The sequence below is a fragment of the Trichechus manatus genome, unplaced genomic scaffold (genome assembly GCF_000243295.1).
Source record: "Trichechus manatus latirostris isolate Lorelei unplaced genomic scaffold, TriManLat1.0 scaffold00034, whole genome shotgun sequence".
Classification (NCBI taxonomy): Eukaryota; Metazoa; Chordata; class Mammalia; order Sirenia; family Trichechidae; genus Trichechus; species Trichechus manatus.
Genome location: NW_004443970.1, coordinates 20,762,737 through 20,768,721, shown reverse-complemented (window position 1 = coordinate 20,768,721; position 5,985 = coordinate 20,762,737).

Genomic DNA, 5,985 nt, shown 5'->3' with positions numbered 1-5,985 from the left:
GTTTTTATAATAGAGGTCTCACAATATTTGTCCTTTTGTGATTGACTTATTTCACTCAGCATAATGTCCTCCAGTTTCATCCGTGTTATGAGATGCTTCACAGATTCATCATTGTTCTTTCTAGTTGCATAGTACTCCATTGTGTGTATGTACCATAGTTTATCCATTCATCTGTTGATGGGCATCAGCAATTTATCTCTTGATAGCACTTCTAGTGTATTGCTCCTAAACTATGTTTGAAATTAGCTCCATATGCTTTTCCTGAGTAAAAAAATCATCAAGCACTTTGATGACTTGAAAGAACCCTGAATAACAGAAAGTTTGAGCTCTCTGACTTACGACCTGAGGTAACACAAATGATTCCTTTTCCCAGCTTTAGAGTATTGGACTAGATGACCCTGATGGCCTCTTCTAGCTCCACAGTTTTGTGATCACATTCATGCAAATCCCTTTGTAGATTCTTGGATACCTCTGAGTTAAAATAGGAGCCCTGGTGGCGCAGCGGTTAAGCACTTGACTGCTAACCAAAAGGTCGGCAGTTCAAATCCACTAGCCACTCCTTGGAAACCCTATGGGGCAGTTCTGCTTTGTCCTATAGGGTTAAAATAGCTACTGCCTATATTAGCAAAGTAATTAGAGAGTCATTTTGTAATTGGGTCTAAAATTTACATACAAAGGATTCAAATGCAGTAACTTCATTGATCTGCGCTTCAAAGGCATGTAAGTCTTTATGTACTTTCTTTATGATCTTTGCATTACTGAGGAGAATCAAGGGATTCCTGGGGTCCCTAACCTGTCTGGCCTCTAAGGCTGTGCTTCCCACCCCAGGCCTCAGGGTTTCTGTATTTTGAACAACTTTCCCGTATTGTACTGGTGCACACCTGTGTCTAAGAGCACTGCTCTAAGGTGACATTTCACAGCAACCAAAATGGTATTTGAGATGACTGCTACTATAGTTAATTTTTGTAGTATGGATTCAACCAGTGAACAGAGTGCGTCTGTATTTCTCGGGTGAAAATTTATTTCAGCAGTACATGACTTCTGTTTCCTGAACCATAGATGCCACACATCTGATCACAACACGTAGTCCTGAATTTAGTTCATTCACCATTTTGTCTTCAAAGAGAAAAATAAGAGTTGATTTTTAAAAAAAAATATGTTGGAAAGAAAATCTACTGCCAGGCCCAGAACAAGCCTTTGCACTAAATTTATGTGAGTTTATTGAATCCCTGGCTTTCAGTAATAATATTTTCTATCCTCAGCAATCACTTTTGGACTGGTACTTACTATGTTTTATCCTCTTTGGGCTTTGTTCCATAGATTTCTAAAGATCAACTCAGTTTGTTTCTGGAAGATGTAGCTCAAACTGAATAATGTGCCTTTGATTCTAATGTACCTGTTACAACATAACTAAAACAGTCATGCACAAAATCTGATTTCTAAAAGCAGTTCTCTGGCATGAGAATGCATGGGTGAAACCATTCTTAATAGGACCTGCTGAAAACCATATTTTGTTATAAAAGGGATGTTTCATAAAAGCTATAGGAGCCCTGATGGTGCAGTGGTTAAGGCGCAGGCAGTCTGCTTCCGTAAAGATTCACAGCCTTGGAAACCCTATGGCAGCGCTACAGGCTCGCTATGAGTTGGAATCTACTCGACGGCCACGTTTTTTTTTTTTTTTTTTTTTTTTTTCATAAAAGATAGCCTATTCTGAAGACCTTGAAGTAGATTCTGTTTATGTAATAAAAGTGTATGAACATAAGTCCATGCTTTATTGGCTAATGAGACCATTTTTCCATGGTCAGGATACAGAGTTTATTTCCTGTTAAATTTTAATCTCTGGAAAATTCCAAAATACTGATGAGAGGGACTATGGTGATGACTTAGCAAGCTCTCCACTCCAGATTTCTCTCCTTGAGAGAAAGAGCATTGTTCGTTTTTTTATAATCAAGATAAACAAAAGGCATGCCACATTTAGAACCATTTCAATCAGTCAATTAACAAGAATCTATTTTCAAAATGAACTCAAGATCTTCCAGTCAATTTGTTAATAACTGTCAGAACCCTTCTTTCTGATTTCAGCTAGCAAAGGCTTTGATTTTAGAATGCACACAGCAGAGGACATTTTATCTATCATTTAGTTCATGTTGCTCGTCCTTTTGGATTTTGTCTTTCAGAAATTTTTATGGTCCTGCTTCAGTTATTCCCCAGTGGAGAGTTTTTTATTACTTCTTTTGGCCATTCCTCATATAGTAATTGGTAATCAGAAGATTTTACATGATATTTAGGATAAAAGTTTACTTGGTTCTAGTATTTCTGGTTGAACTCTTGTGGATCAAGATAACCAAGTAACTTTTCTCTTTACTTCTGTGCCCTTTAAGTTCCTTTAAGCTGTGATCATGCACTCCTACTCTTTGTAATTAGCTTCCATTCTGCTCAGTTATCAGTGCTTCTATTCTAATATTTTTTCCCTTTTTGTTTGTGAGCTCCTTGAACATGAATGCACTCTGGTTCTTATAAAGATCTGTTATTAAAGTGTTGTCTCTCGTGCAAACCTGTGTTTTTCTCTCTTTCTTTTGTCTTGATTACCAAAATTTATTGCAAGTGCATAATAAATTTTCAGGTTCTCAAAATAAGCCTCTTTTTAAGGTTTTGGCTTTCCAGATTTTGGAAATTTGTAAATCTGATTTCAAGGCTTTCAGCTTTTCAAGTTGTTCTTTTATATGTATCTATTACGTTCCCCTCTTCTTCTCAGTATTATTACATACAAGTTTATGTTTATAGGTAAAATGCTTCTGTTGTTTCTGACATCTTCCAATTTAATATCAGTTTCAAATAATCAACAAGCTTTTACCTGCTCATCTTTCCTTAAGATGCTTAATAAATACTGTAACTTAGGTGTGTCGTTTCGTAGAGGAGAGCAGTACTGTGGATAGTTTTTCATAATAACAATTAAAAAAAACCCTGTGTATTTTGGCTTTAGCAAGAATTATTTTTCTTGGGACAGTTTTATCTTCCTAATTATGCTTTGCTTAAGCTGATACTAACATAAATTCACATCCCCCTGAGCCCATGCCCACTGATGACATATATTTGCTGGCATTAAAACTTTGCCTTGTATAATTCACACATAAATATTTGATTGCTAAGAAAACTAAAGCCGAATCTGACACTGATCATTATTTATCATCCCTTAACTTTCATTCTGACCCTTCATCCTTATACTTAGTTATGCGTAAACACTGATTGTATAAGTAAGAACTCATTTATAGTGTTACGAACCATTTTTAAATATTTAATTTTAATATTTATTATGGTGCTGGTATTTACTACCTGACCTGGTTGGCTAAATGTCATTTTTCTGAACAATACTAAGTTTGCTGGAATTGGATTTGATTTTTGCAAACAATATACTTCTTCACAGTTTCCAGTTTATCTTAATGTAGCCAATAAGATCGATTTTGTATTAAGTAATTATAGGCCCCCAAATAAATTGATTTCTTTGACTTTGGACAACTTAATATTCATTCCAAATCTTCTGCCATTTGTTTCCCTTTAGCATTTTAATACAATCCCGTAGAGAAAGCCTAATTGGTATGATCAGTTCTCTCCACTGGTGTTTTATGGATAATATTCCTTTTTATGGACAGTATAAATGGCTTCTCTTTTGAAAATAAGTAATTTTCTTTGTGTCAGGGATGTTTTAAAAAAGAATGGCCTACCAGCAGGAGTTTGTTTTTTTTTTCCCCCCTCTGAGTATTTTTTTTAACTAAATTTTCACAGATAGACAATGTCTGTTAATCCTTAAACACACAGGTGGGTTCACCCATGCAAACATTTGTTTGTAGCGCTCTGATGGTTTTCTCAAAACCATCTGGTTTTGTGGTTTTTTCGCTTCTGTGCCAAAGTGGGTGAAATTTTTACTTAGCACTAGACAATAGAATTTAATCTCATTTAATCACTTGGCAGTAGGATAGAAAAGGTCTTAAGACAGAGAGACAGCAGAGTATATGGGGAAAAAAAAAAAACGACTATAAACTTGGTGTCAGGAGACCTGAGTTCGGATTCTGTGCTACCTGAGATGAGTTCTGGGCCTCAGTTTCCTGATCCATGTAGCACAGGGTAGACTGGATTGCCTTGAAGTTTCCTTTTGGTTCTAGAGCTATATCCCAAGCCAACATTTAACTCCAACCTGAGTTATTTTAGGCTGGAGTTAAGTGTTGGCTTGGGATAAATTTGTAATATTTTTTTTCTGATCAGCTCAACTACCCTGTTCTTACTTGTAATGTTTATCTTAAATTACTTACTGTCAATCAACAGACTTTAGTATTTCTTATTCAGTAAACATTCATTCAACATCTTTTATGTGCCAGGCACTGTTAAAAAAAAAAGCCTTAGAGATAAATGAAATGTGTTTCCCTGTCTACACATAATTCTACTGCAGTGTGATAAGTACCACAGTAGAGGAATGAATGAAGTGCCATGGTTGTTCAAAGGAGAGATTGATTAGTTCTGCTTAGGAGCAGCCAGGGACGGTTTAGGAAGAAGTGGATTGGAACAGGTTTTGAAAGATGTGTCTGCCAGATGGAAAATGGAGCTGAGGAAGGCGAAAGAAGGACTTCACAGGTAGATGGAGGAGCCTGTGCAAAGTGAGAGAGATAGGAACATGCATGGTGTTTGAACAGAACTTCAAGACTGAGTTTCAGTTTTCAGGGCTAAATCATAGGGAACAAATGGTGAGTAGTGCAGGGCCTTGACAACACAAGAAAGTGGCAAGAACAGTACGGAAGTAGAAGGAAGAATTAGGGGATTAAAAGGTTGCCAACACTACCTCTGGGCCTTCTTCGAAAGTTGAAGAATAATTCAGTCTTTTTGAGCCTCATATGTGTTGTACTTCTCTACCCATAAGTGTTGGGAGAATTCATTCGTCTGTGTTTATTGAGCATTTACTATATATTCAGTCTTATTCTCAATGTCCTAGTCCAATATCTAGTTCAAGAAATTTTACCAACATTTTTTTTCCCTGAAATTTAATCTGAAAATAACATTTGTAGAATAAACATTTTTTTTGAAAATGTGTTTTGTTTTGCTTTAGGATTTTAATTAGGTAGTAAAGATTAGGTTTCTCAACAGGGAATCACAGTGACATTTTAAAGACAGGTAGCGTATTACCACATTTCATGTCAAAATCCCAAATCGTACTATTTCAATAGATTGAAAGGATAAAATGGGATGATGGTTTTGAAGCAGCTTTTTGTAAACTTTAAAGTTCTAGGTTATTTTGAATAATTGGAAATATCAGAAGGACTACACTGTTTATTAAATTTTACATCTGGGTCTCAGCCTCCTTCCCCACAGTTATGGGGTGAGGTAAGAACTGTATGTCAACTTGGAATCAGACTCTGTTTTGAGCCATTTAATTTAGACACTTATTATTTTAATGTAAGTGATTTTACTTTGGCAGTCAGTATGCAATTTTAATTAGCACTTGGAACACAGCAGAGTATGCTGCTGAGGCACAGGACATGAAGAAATACGTTCATAATGACCTGCCTGAGGACCTCCGGCCGCATCCAAGAAAGACTCTTTTAGCATAATGCTCAGTGCTTCTGAGAAATCATCCTCACTGGCATTTATACCCTTGTACATTTAATCATTTTAGTATTTTGAAAATGTCAAATATTGGCAGTCGCAACTTTGTCATCTACACTACACTCAGAATATTAATTTCTTGGATGCTGTAACATAAACTTCCTTGGATGCAGCAACTGATGTATAAGAAAACTGAACTCAGTTTTTACATCTGCCTAGGATTACCTTCCCAACTCTGCCAATCAAGCTCTTGCTTATCCTTTAAACCCTACCTTTAATCTCCCCACCCACAGTCTTCGCCTCTAATATCCCTCACAGTCTTCCCCAACCACCCTTCCCCCATAGCTACTCTCTTTTCTGTACACACTTATTGTCCAGGCATCTACAACTGCA